Source organism: Vombatus ursinus, unplaced genomic scaffold (genome assembly GCF_900497805.2).
Source record: "Vombatus ursinus unplaced genomic scaffold, bare-nosed wombat genome assembly UNPS02014959.1, whole genome shotgun sequence".
Classification (NCBI taxonomy): Eukaryota; Metazoa; Chordata; class Mammalia; order Diprotodontia; family Vombatidae; genus Vombatus; species Vombatus ursinus.
Window position 1 is genome coordinate 18,534,716 of NW_020954737.1, and position 13,660 is coordinate 18,548,375.

The 13,660-nt window shown below is 41.6% G+C and overlaps 1 protein-coding gene across 1 annotated transcript in view; it reads left to right on the forward strand.

Moving 5' to 3' along the window:
* Positions 1 to 4,260: 4,260 nt before the first annotated feature.
* The window catches only part of SPSB4 (splA/ryanodine receptor domain and SOCS box containing 4), a 146,428-nt gene continuing 137,028 nt past the window's right edge, over positions 4,261 to 13,660 (forward strand). Inside the window, exon 1 of the mRNA XM_027845221.1 lies at positions 4,261 to 4,589. The gene's annotated coding sequence lies outside the window, so the exon portion shown is untranslated. The remainder of the gene's footprint in view (positions 4,590 to 13,660) is intronic.

Here is a 13,660-nt window from a genome sequence, read left to right on the forward strand (position 1 = left end):
GCAGAAGAGGAATCTGGGTTTGCTGGTTTTTGTTTTTTTGGGGGGGGAGGGTTTGTTTTTTTGTTTTTGTTTTTAATCGGTAGGTAACTTCAATGGTTAGAACACCAGGCTTTGTGAAATCATGGCCAAAGGTCACCACCTCCAATAGTGACTAACTGTCCCCCTTAGTTACAAGAGGGATATTGGCCACAAGAGAAGCCAAATGAGAGAGTAAAACAAATCTAGGCTTATCGCTAAGAAAACAAGTCAAAGCTCATGATCTCTCAGTAGTCTCATTTGAACATTCGAAGGATTGAATATTATATAAGTTCTTCTATTTAGGCCTGTGCCATAATGTTGCTTCTTTGGAGAAATTCCAATATGAAATTTCCAAAAATATAAATTTCCAAAAAAATATTATAGCTAGAAAGTGCCTTGGAGTCATTTAATCCATCTAACCCTCATTTTATAGATGAAGAAACTATGGCCCAGAGAAATGAAGTGATTTGTACAGGGCAACACAACTAATTAGTGGCAAAACAAGAATTCTTAATGGATTATTAAAAGGAAGTTAAAATTATATGTAGTACAACTTTAATCTCTCCAACTTGACATCATAAGGACAAACCTGACTTTCCCATATGATTCACAAACACTTTCATCATGCAGAATCCTGGGCTGGAGAGATCTTTGCTCTTTGCCTCAGGGAAGAGTACCTTTCTGATGTTCTTTTGGCTGTCATAAAGGATGTTGTTTAACTACAAATATATACACCTTCACGGGTGAATTTTCTACTTCATTTGATCAGTGTTGATAGCCCATCTGGATAAATAAGGCCTCTAAAAGGGCTTTATATACTGATGGAAAGAATATCAAACTGGGAATCAGAAGACTTAAGTTCTAATTTTGGCTCCACCATTAAGCCATTGATGACCTTGGGCAAATAATTTTATCCCAATGGTCTTTAGTTTCCTCCATTTGTAAAATGAGGGTTTTGGACTAAGGTCCCTTTCTGTTTTAATGTTCTATTAATAAATGGAGCACTAAGTATTACAGTGTGACACTGGGTGAGTCACTTTATTTCTCTGAGTTTGTCTGCTCATCTGTAAAATGGGGATAATAATATCTGCACTATCCACCCTCACAAGAATGTTGTGAGAAAAGCACTTTGTAAATCTTAAAGCACTATAGAAATGTGGCTGTTGTTCAACTGAGATTTATTAATCATGGGTGTAGCAGAAAGAATACTGAATTTAGAGTCCAAAGAACTGAATTTGAACTGCAGATATGCTACTTACAACCTATGCATCCTTGAGCAACTCCATTCATTTCCATGGGCTTCATTTTTCTCACCTATACTATGAAAGGGTTGAATTGGATAATTTATAAGATTCCCTTTTAGCTCTAAATCCTATGACATATACACTGTTCCTGGAACTCACTGGATCTCTTTACTTCAGTTGTTATGGAGATCCAGCCATTGTTCTATTGCTCAGCTGTAGCCCCTGCTGACCCTCGAAAAAAACAGAGCTCTCCAAACACCATGAGTTGCAAGTTTCTTCATCTATAAACATGGGTGGGTTGAATTGGAAGACCTTTAAGATCCTTTCAAGTTGAATCTAAATCTATGAGCCTATGACAATATAGACATGCATTCCAGCCCCTGAAGCAGAAAAAAAAAAATGGGGTTAATATATAGGGGGGAAAAGCTGAGTGGAATAATCCCACCTTTGAACTGCAGTAGCTCTTATTATATGTACTAATAAAGATTGTCCCAATATTTTTAAGACACTCTGTAGATGCATTTTAAAATAATAAGGCTCAAAACTGCACTAAGACTTTTGGGATATTTTGTATATGGCAATCATCATATACTGCCCTTACACTTAGTTACCTTTACATGTATATACTTTATCTCCCCAGTTAGACTATAAACTTCTTGAATTTGGGAATGTCTTATACTTTTTTTCTGTATGATTTTCATTGTCTGGAATATAATATTTGCTGAACAAATATTTGCTTGACTTGAAAAAAAAATAAATGTGGAGCTCTATTAAAAATGTAGATGTTCTGAATTGAAGTTAGCACAAAAACTCAAGGACTTCAAACTACCCCCAGAGAATAACTTATTCCAAAAAGAGAATCTTTAATAATAAAATTCCTAATATAGTTTTCCCCATCTCCATCTCTACCCATACATTTATCTCTCTGTATCTAATCAAAACTAACCTCCCCTCTTTCCTTTTCTATTCATTAATTTAGCATTATCTTTCTATTCTGGGTCTCCAAGAACACAATTCAACCTAGAGCCCCTTTTCCTTGGTTAATTGCCTCATAACCAGACCACAGAGAAAGCTCCTCCTGTAAGGCCCCTGCTTCTCCCACTTTCACAATATCTACATGTTTGCCCCCTTTTGCATTACATCATTCATAATCTTCTCAGTTTTCCATTTCAAAAGATAGAGATGATCTCAATCTGGGGTAAAAAGAATGAGTCAACAAGCATTTATTAAGTATCTACTGTATACTCAGTTCTTTAGGTACTGGGGGAAGGGTGCAGAGTAAAAAAGAATAAGATTTGGAACTTACCCACAAAGAGCTAGAAAGGTTGATTTTGATAATGGGGTACCAAGGTGAAATTAGAGATCTCCAAGGTACATTTTTAATCTTAAGATTGCTTTGATAGAGAGGAACTATGGCCTGTTCCAACTCTTTCTCAGTATCCTCATCAGAATCAAAAAACTGGAGGGAACATGGAGCTTTTTCTAGGGAGCTTTCTGATTTTTTTTTTAATCTTCACAAGGTAGAGTCTTCAATAACAAATAGTATATACAGTGTAATAAACTTATGTCTCCAGCCTTAACTCATACTATTTCTTCTCGTGGACCCCTTGCCCATGGACCCCATGGCTTCCTCATTCCCAAAAGAGCTTTTCCACCTCTATCTAACGCTTTTGCTCACAACATCCCCTACTGGCAGGACGCACTCTTCTTCTCCTTCATCTTTAACCATTTCCAAAGCCACTTTGTCCATGAAGTCTTCTCTTAACGTTGGCTTCCCACCCCCACCGTGATCTTTCCCTCATCATAAACTCTGCACTATTTGTATTCCTCTTACAAATTTATATTTATGTTCTTATTTACATTTTTTATTGTTATCTCACCCTACCCCTGACAACTCCTTGAGAGTAGAAACTCATATTTTATTTATATGTCTCTCCCCCCACCCCCCAACACCTAGCTCAGCTCAATGCAAGAGTAGACACCTAGTGTCTACTGGATAGATGAATCGATGGATGGATTTGAGCATGAAAAAAAATAAGCATACAGTCCAGTTGAGAACACAACACACGAGTGAGACAGTTAACCCAAAGTAGACTGTAAGTGTCAAATGGGTGATGACGATCAATTCTAAGAGAATTCAGTGGCAAGAGATCTCTAGTTGACGAGGGAAAGCTTCTCGGAAGAGGTGGGGTTTGAGTTGAGCTTTGAAGGATGAGGTTAGAGTTACTGCTTTTAAAAAAAAAGTGCGAAAAAGTGAGGGTGCTGGGGCAGATAGAAAATGATGTAGTTTTTAGCTTCCCTTGTCCACCTAGGCTGCTCTTGTACTGGCAGCTATACAAGCTCACCAGGAAATGTGTGTATCCGTCACATTGCCAATGCACCTAGTAGGCGCTAGATAAATAGCTGAATGAATGGAAATGGAATGAATGAATAAAATGAAATGACATCAAGAAGGCTACCAGTGATGGGGGAATCCATTTCGCTTCCTAGCCAGCGGGTGGCCTTGGGAAGCCAGTAGCGTAGCTCCGGAGCTGGGACGGGCTGGGCCGGGCTGGGCAGGGCTGGGCTGGGCCAGGCCAAGCGGGAGCTGGGATGGTGGGGGAAGGGGCGTTGCCATCTGCTGCTCCTTCCCAGGCTATTGGATTAGTGGCCTTCAGGGATGAGCTCAGCCAGATCGGCTTTCAGCTGCAGCCTCTTCCCTGTCCTGGAAGGAGGGGACCCGGCGGGCGGCGGCGGCAGCGGCAGCAACAGCGGCAGCAGCAGCAGCTACGGCTATAGCAGAAGTCAGGATCTCGGCACAAAGCCGCCCAGCCCAGAGAGAAGAAGCTCCCTGCAGACACCGCATCGCCCCAGGGCCCAGGGGAAGCCAGCCCGCAGGGGCCCCAGGGGCTGAGGCGCTAGGGCCGGTGCCCCCTGAGAGCCAGAGCTGGGTCCCAGCACTGGCCGGACGCGCTCCATGTCTCCTCGGCTGCCCGAGTACGCGCGCTGACCGTGGCGCCCCTGGCCGCCCCAGACAGACCAGTACACAGATGTTTCTTTCCCGCCTCTGCTGAGGCTCCCAACTTCTCCAAGTGCTCTGCAACTCTGAGGCGGCCCCGGTCTTCCCCAGAACCTGGAAGCGCTTTCTCCCTCCCTGCGCGCTGCCGCGGTCAGTTTAGGGAGGACGCGCTCTCTGGAGGAGGAGAACGGAGCTCGGAATTCCAGACCCCCTCCTCCGGGCCACCCAGCGGGGCGCGGCTGCTGGGCGAGTTGGGGCTTTGCTCTTAGACTCGCTGAGCTGGAAACTGGCTGGCACTTGGAGATAACTAGATTCATGTGTATTTTATGGTAAGTGCCGAAATTCCTCTCCTCCTCCCCCCTCCCCAGCCCCAGCCCCCAGTCCCAATGGCTCATTCTTCCTCAGCTCTACCGAGGGGTTTGAATTTTAAGGTATTCGAATGGGTTCTGATCGGATCCCGGCTGCTTTACAAGTTAAGCACCATGCATGCCTTTATGAGGCTGTTCTAAAGCACGCTGTTGCGGTCTGCAAACACACAACCCTCACTTCTTCCCGGTCCAGTACCCTCTTTCCTCAGGGAGTCTTGGTGCCCCGCGCTGCTTAGGAACAGGAAGGGTAATTTTCTGTATGTGACAAGCATCTGCCCCAAGCAAGCAACGGGGGGCTCTTGCACCTTTTGTTCGAGGGCGGTTTGATTTATTGACAACCTCCGGCAGCTCGGTGGTTATCTGAGTAACCCAGTAAACGCCTGTGCCAGCGTCACTCTCCGGCAGAGGTTGAATCGCCCGGGTGGCACACTGGGCTAAGTTAATTGCCCCCCTCCCCCAAGCCCTCCAGCTTGTGATCCAAACTTGCATAAAGAGAGGCTGGGAATACCCCTGAAACCAAATGCCAAAGGGACTATTTGGATTCAGCAAGACCTTTAAGTAAGGCTGGTGTCCCGAGACAGGGCTAATTCTGTCATTGTTGGCAAAGCTTTTTCTTTTTTCTTTTCTTTTCTTTTTGCAATAGAATCCCTAGGGGATAAATCCATGGTATTCTGGGACGATGTGGTGTCATTTAGGAAATATCCCCTTGGGAAGCACAGCCCACAGGGTTTCACTTTTGATTGGCCTAAAAATATTCGGTTCACGATTGGTTTTACTTATTTCTCAAAGAATCTGCCGCTTAAACACATTCCAGTACCAAGAGAGGATAAAGGTGTTCTTGTGTGTTTCTGAATAGTATTTGTGGCTAAGACAGGAGGTTAAAGACTTGAATTCTGAGCTGCTATGATCTTTCACTTTTAACATTTGACCTTTGTATAGTGCTTTTAACTTGACTTGCATGTTCTTAAGAGTATTCCTAGGAGGTAGACTGGGGAAGTGTAATTAGCCTGAATTTACAGACTTAAAACTGAGAGGTTAAGTTTTTAAGCCTAAAGACACATAGCTAGTTGGTTGCAGATCTGGGATTAGAACCCAGGTCTCCTGACTCTAACTTTTTTCCATTCCACCAACAATCCCCAACCATTAGATTGAGAACTACTTGTAGATCTTAAAGCTTCATTTCCTTGTAAATCTTCAAACCTACTGCTCCCATTTACCTTCATTTCTAGCTTATGGGTTCTCCCAAAGTGCTGGCAAAATGATACTTGACAGATACACCCTCCCCTCCACCCCCCACCCCCCACCTCACATTATGGTTAGTGTCCTTTCTCCCTAGGTAATAAACATTTTTCTATCACACAAAAAATGTTGAAGCCCTACATGTGATGAGACTTTCACATATATAATGTGTGAAATGTGTAGTTTTTATTCAGTCAACCACTACTTAGTTCCTCCTTTGTGCTGAGTGCTGTGCTTTGGTCTGTCAGGAAATAGAAAAATAAGCCTGAGGCAACTCAATCAATCAGTCGGGTCAGGATTATTTTTCTGTCCCCTGTGGGCCCAGCCTGTAACTACCGAACTCAGAGCCAGAGCCGGTCTCCCCACCTCCCCAACAAGCTGTCATGCAGTCTTGTCCAACTCTTTGTGACCAGTGGAGTACAGCACTCCAGTACTGTCCATGGGGTTTTCTTGGCAAAGATTCTGGAGTGGTTTGCCATTTCCTTCTCCAGTGGATTAAGGTAAATAGAGGTTAAGTGACTTGCTCAGGGTCACACAGTTAGTACTTGTCTAAGGTCAGATTTGAACTTGGGTCTTCCCACTACAGGCTCAGTGCTCTATCCAACTGAGTCACCTAGCTGCCTCCAACAAGCTACCCTGACCCTAACAAGAAGCTTATACTTTTAAGATGGACAATACCCAAATGTTTGAAAGTCAAGAAAGAAAATATTACTAAGTTACCAAGTCTCCTAATATGGGAATTGTGACCAAAAGTAGTAAAAAAAAACCAACCTATTGTAATTGCAGTAATAGCTGTGAGATAGTATGAGATAGTGTATATTAGTATTTTGAGATCAGGAAGACCTGAGTTCCAGTGTGGACACCGGGATTTTAGCTGTGGTGACCTTGAGTAAATCACTTAACCTTTCAGTGCCCCAGGCAATTAACTCTCTAAGACTTGCAATTACTGTGCAGAGAGTTTTCCACTCTTGAAATTCCTAATACTGATGAAATCATAGGTTCTGACCCCCTTCCTTGTTCACTCTTCCCCCTTCCCCCATAATAGAAGCTGCAAGGTGTAGTAGAATAAGCAATTCATTTGGAGTCAGGGTGCCTGGTTTTGAATGCTGGCTCTGCTTTTTACTTCCCATCTGACCTTGGACAGGTCAAGTTACCCTTCTTAAGCTTCAGTTTCCTCATCTGTAAAACAAGGGCTTTGGAGTAGATATTCTCTTCTTTTTTTTTTTAAGGCAACTGGGGTTAAGTGACTTGTCCAGGGTCACATAGCTAGTAAGTGTCAAGTGTTTGGTCTGAGGCTGGATTTGAACTCAGGTCCTGCTGACTTCAGGGCTGGTGCTCTATCCACTGTGCCACCTAGCTGTCCCTAGATAGTCTCTTCTAAGGTTCCTTCCAGCTATAAATCTTATGAATCTATACTTAATAATAGTAATTGCTTCACATCAAGCACATTTCACTTGAGAAACTCATGCTTTCTAAGCCTAATCTCATTCATTTTCCAAGATATTCTAATAAGGCAAATAGCCTGGGTTTATACCCTTTTTCTGGATTGGTCTACTTGAGAAGCCATGTGATTTTTCCCACAGAAGGCTAAAAAAGGACTCTGTTCTCCTGGACTTATTTTCTAGCTTTGTTTACTAGAATGTAAATTTCTTAAGACCAGAGGCCTTGTCCTTCCACTTCTCTGTATCTCCATGCCCCCTCGCCCTCTTTGTTCTACATTATTTTGGTGTTAAGTAACCCAGTTGTCATACTGAGGAATACTACCAACCTCTTGATCTAAAAGTGGAATGTAAGTGAGAGAGTAGACTTGGGCTGTCTTTGAACGAAGGCCAATGATTGGTTAACTTAATAGTCTTTATTGTTCTAATGGATACTCTGATCTCTCAGACCAGAGCAACTACTTCATCTGCTTGAAGCTCAGTTTCCTCCACTGTGAAATGAGAGAATTGGACTAAGAGATCTCTAAAGCCCTTTCCAGCCCTAAATTGGTGCTCCTATGATCAAACTACCTCGTCTGCTTGATAATCCTGGTTTCTAGGGCTAGAGAAATGCCTGTGTTAAGGAATAAAAATGTCCAGCTTTTACCTTGAGAGGTTAAAGGCTGAAAATGTAAACAGGTTTTAAGAATGGTTGAGGGGTATCAGTGGATGACAGATGGATGGTGGGCTGTTAAGAAAAGCTGGGGATGTTGTTATAGATTGTCAACCGCTAGGTTGATGTTATTAGGGATAATAATAGCCTCTTCCTTGGTGGTCTGAGTACTCAAAGTACTAAGGAGGGGACTCTGGGAAAGCAGTTCTGATGGGTCCTGCTTAGGTTGCAGAGGTCCTTGTCCCCAAAAATATCCAGGGTCTTAGAAAAAATCTTTTAAGGGAGAACTGGGAAAGGTAGCAGCTGAAGATAGGGTGGAAATGTAGAAGAGACATACACAGAAGAATATGGGGAGCTTGATAAACTAGAAGAGGCCTGGTGAGAGTCAGAGGAAAGTGCAGATAAAAAACAATAGATAATCCTAAAATAACATTTCAAGCTTTGGAATCCTAGGTATGAGAAGCATTTTCTTTAAGGCAGATTCCATTAAAGTACCTGCCTATTCTGAAGAAGTGGTCTACACTCTGGTATTAATGGCAAATGATGGTTTAACCATTTTCCTTTTTCTTTTTAACAAATTTGAATTTTAGCATGGGCCTATAATGCCTTAATTATTTAGGGCCTAGGGCAAACCTGTGTGTGTCATAGGTAGATAAGAGTGCCAGGCCTGGAATCAAGAAGACCTGAGTTCAAATCTATACTTATTAACTGTGTGACCCCGGACAACTTACTTAACCTCTCTTTGTCTCAGTTCCCCCATCAGTAAAATGGGGAGAATAATAGCACCTCCCAGGTTTGTTGAGATAATAATTGTAAAGCATTTAGCACAGTGTCTGGCTAATAGGAATCACTATATAAATGTTAACTTTTTTTTTTTTGGAGGGGAAAGGGAGACTTTCATTGGCTTGAAAATCTTATTGTGTAAGAAGTCACATGCTCATCACAGGATCATAGATTTTGAGTTAGAAGAGACAAATCACTTAAATTATCTGGAACTCAGTACCCTTGTCCATAAAATGAGGGGATTTGATTCAATGGTGCTTAAGGAAACTTTTGGCTTTGACTACATGATCCCATAATCCTAACCTTGGTTTTTGGTACAATCCTAAGTTGAAATGCCTTCAGAGCATTTTTATGAGAAAAGAGTAAAGTTTAAAACCTGTCTGACAGCTTCGATCTCATTCAGTTCTAAAAAACACATCTATATAGTGCTCATTATGTGCCTGGCACTGTGCTAAGTGCTTTACAATTATATCATTTGATCCTCAAGACAACCCTGAGAGATAGATACTCTTACTCTCCCTATGTTATAGGTGAGGGAACTGAGGCAAAGAGAGGTTAAGTAATTTGCCCAGGGTCACCCAGTTAACATACTGGGGCATATACAAAACATTTAGATGAGACACCTATCATCCCCATTTAATTATTTGAGGTATAAAACAAAACATGGGTTACTACAATATACAGATTACATGATAAATTCATTAGAAAGGTGCAAAACCTAGTCCTGTGTGAGGTCTGAAGGGGAAAGTTGTTATTAAAAAAATTAGAAAAAGATTTATTGAAGAAATGACATTTGAGTTAGGCTTTCGTAGAGTAGGATTTCATTTGGTGACAAAACCAAGAGCTAAGGTAGGACCAGTGGTATGCTAGTAAATGTTTAATAATAGGTTCTCTGAAAAGAAATGTACACAAAGACACACTTTTAAGTTTAATCTTCATTATGACTATCTTCTTGATGACTTTCTTAAATTGGGACAATCAACAAAACAATAAAGCAAGCCCTTATTTGTATCAGTTGCAATTTCCAAGGTGTAAATGCTCACATTGAAAATTTAACAATCAGAAAGAGCCGAAGGAGCTGGCTTCAGCACACATACCCATAGCCATAGGACTCCTATCTTTGCATCATTAGTTGAGTGAGATCCCAGCAACCAAGCACCATGTGTGCCCCACAAGCAATAAGTGAGGAGTGGGAGAAAGGAGATAGGGAGAAAAAATTCAGGGTGGTCAGGCTTAGGAATTACTCTCAGGAGCCAGTCAAGGCAAAACTAAAAAAAAAAGGTCCCTGGGTAGGCATTCTGCCCATTGTCAGGATTCCGAGGTTGAAAAGATGGGGTAAACTATCCTCTCCTCTTATTACAAATTTTGTCAGACTAGTTAAACTTATGAGTAAAGCCCCTTCTCTGTCCTTTTTTTGTTTTAGGCAATTGGGGTTAAGTGACTTGCTCAGGGTCATACAGCTAGTAAGTATCAAGTGTTTGCTCTGAGGCCAGAGTTGAACTCAGGTCCTCCTGACTTCAAGGCTAGTGTTCTTTCTGCTGTGTCACCTAGCTGCCCCCTTCTCTGTCCTTTGATGATTTGATAGTTGTATCTAATAATTAATTTGGCCCTCTCAGTGTCTGGAGGCTGTCAAACATAGAGTGAGGATCTATCTTGAATATCTGAGTGCCAAGGTAATGTGACTATATTCAGAAAGGATTGTTAGACTTCATCGTAGTATTTGCCTGGGCTTCATTTGTTATTTGTCTGCGGACTTGGGTGAAGGGAGTGAACCTTTGTGCTCAATGTGGCTTTTTTCTGCCCTTCCAAGAAGAGTAAAATACACACATTGGAAATTATTTCATTTTCCTTGATTTGCCCGTGATTTTCGTGTGAACTTCTGGCTTACTGCCAGATAATTAAAAGGAACCTTCCTCATCTGTGCTGGGAGTTAAACAGGCTTCCTGGGGATTCTGGTAATTCCATTTCTACTTTCCTTAGGCATTTTTGCCTTCTGAAATAATGATACCACTTTGCTTCTGTGTAGTGCTTTAGAAAAGACAAACTACTTTCGCATCTATTATCTTAATTAATCGACACAACAATTATTGAGGTAAGTCTCCTTTTTACAAGAGGAGAAATTGAGGTTTAGAAAGATGGATGTCTTGCTCAAGGTTACACTTGATAGTGTTAGGGGCAAAGCTAGAACCCAAATCTTCTGACTCTAAATTCAGTGTTCTTTCTACTACACGAGGTAGAGGAGATGATTGACTTTGAGTCAGAGAACCTGCTTCAAATCCCCATTTCTGACACTTTCAACCCGTGTGATCTTGGGCAAGCTACTTAAACTCAAGGGCTCAGTTTCTCATCTGTAAAATGAGACTTTAGATGGCCCTCCAAAGGCCTGAAGGGACCATTATCTTTTGATCGTGCTGCCTTATTTGCTTGATAATTCTGGTTTCCAGGTATAGAGGGGTCAGCCTTATGCTTAGGTGGAGTCTTTAATAGGATTCACAGAATATAGGAAGGCCCAGAAAATATTTCTGTTGGAGAAGTAAGACTCCATGATAACTACAAAGTTTCAAGCCTGGAACAGTAATAGCACCATTGATCACAGGAAGTGAATTCTCCAGAGGACAATCCAATTTGGGTGGCAATATGATGACTTTGGTTTTAAACACATTGAATTTGAGGCTCTTGGCAGAGCATCTAGGTGGAAATGTCCAACAGGCATTTGGAGAAAAAGGACTGGAGTTTGGGAGAGAGACCAAGGAGAGAGAGCACAGTGTAGTAGAAAGAGGAAGCAGGTGTGGAGTTGGTGGACCAGAGTTCAGATCTCAGTTCTGTTACCTGTTTGACCTGGAGCAATTCATCAATTCATCTCTCTGGACCTTATTTTGGGTATGTGTAACATGAGAGGGGTGGGCTAGATGATCTCTATGGTAACTTTCTAGTTCCAAAATTGATGAGCAAGAGGTGTATATTACAAGTCATATCTATCTCTATAAGCTTGAGATGTAAATTTCTTTGAAGCCTTGAAAATAGTTGAGTTCTCAAGAAGAGAGTGAAGAGAGAAAAAAAAAACTGAAGGTAGATACCTGAACCTGTAACCTTGAAGCATATATTGATAGATTGTTAATGAATGTACCTCGGAAATCAATGCTACAAAATGTGTTATTTTACTGCACATGTGCATTCTTAGGAAATGATCAGGACTTGACTCTTACCTTTACTGCAGAATGTATCACACTAGTTCCTTATTTATTCTTAAAATATAAGTGTAAAGACTTAGGGGACTGTTACATTCCCCCTTCATTTCTTTCTGTATACCTTTTCTTTTCTCCTAGGCTCTGACTTTCTTCCCTCTCCTTCCTCACTCCTCCAAGGAGGAGCTTAATTAAATCAGACAGGACCCTCTGATACCTTTCTCTCAATTCAGTGAGCACGAGGAGGGACTAGGAAACTCGACCTTGCCTGACATTACAGGGAGGGAAGCCCAACACCTGTTTGGTTTTAAATCATTAAAGACCTACACACACACACACACACACACACACACACACTCACTCACACCTGTAAACATGCATGTATTCATGGGCCCACACATGTTGGGTGTTAACCATTTTGTGGCAGGTCCATCTTGAGATCTCTTTAGGTCAAGCCTGGCGGGTGCTTGTTTTTGTTTTTTAATTGTAGCATACCTTTATTTTAAGAACCTAATTTACTCAGATTTTTATTTGCCAAGTGAATTATAGCTTGATTATTAACATCAAGAATATTTGACAGAGGGACTGCTGTGTTGTGCAGTGGATAGAGCACTGGCCCTAGAATCAGGAGGACCTGAGTTCAAATGTGGCCTCAGACACAGCACACTTACTAGCTGTATGACCCTGGGAAGTCACTTAACCCCGATTGCCTCACCAAAAAGCAAAAAAAAAAAAAAAAAAAAAAATTGACTGGGGCAGCTATAGGCCCCGGAGTCAGAAGGACCTGGATTCAAATTCAGCCTCAGACACTAGTTGTGTGACCCTGGGCAAGTCACTTAATCCTGATTGCCTCAAAAAATAATAATATTTGGCTATTTGCTTTAACAAAAGTATGCCCCCAAAATGATCCTTTGTTTAGGAAAACCATCTGCAGGCCATAATACATTTTAAGGTGTAGTTTGACTTAGAAAAATTTAATTTATACTTAACTTTACAGAACTATTTTTGTTATGCAGATGGAGGTCCACCCCCATTTATTTGTATCTTATACTATTTTTGTTATGCAAATGGAGGTTCACCCCCATTTATTTGTATCTTATGTTTCCCAGTTATCAGGAGGAAAGGCTAGCAGGTTCTGAATTCTTGTTAGCACCTGGTGCTCAGATAGTTGGGTCTTTTACAAATGAATTTGCAGGATAAGTTGGCAGAGTTATCATTACAGCTATGCTGTGCTAGGAGTAGCAGCCTTTTCAGGCTGGTTTTGCTGGCTGTCTACATAGGTTCCTCATCCCTTCTCTCCCCACTTGGGAGGCACCACTCCACATTTCCAACTGCTCTCTGTATCACCAGGCTAAAAGAACCTACCCCACTGGCCTTAGGGAACTCACTCAGAAACACGGACAAGATTCCCATGGAAACCAAGTTATAGAGTAATTCAGCAAAACCACATTGTCTTGGGTCCCAAGGATACAGAATTCATGATAATTTGGGCAGAAGGAGGACTTAAATCTCCTTTTGGATTCTTGAGAAGAAAAGATTTGCTGAGACAATTAGTAGGGTACACAGGATTACAAGGAACATATTTAACTTACTGGGAACGTATTGAACAAGCTCAGTGCCCTTATTGTTGGTTTCCATAAATGAATCATAGAATATTAAGGCCAAAAGGGAATTTAGAGTTTATCCAATCCAGCTTCTTCATTTTAAGAATACAGAAATCGAGGCCCATAAGAC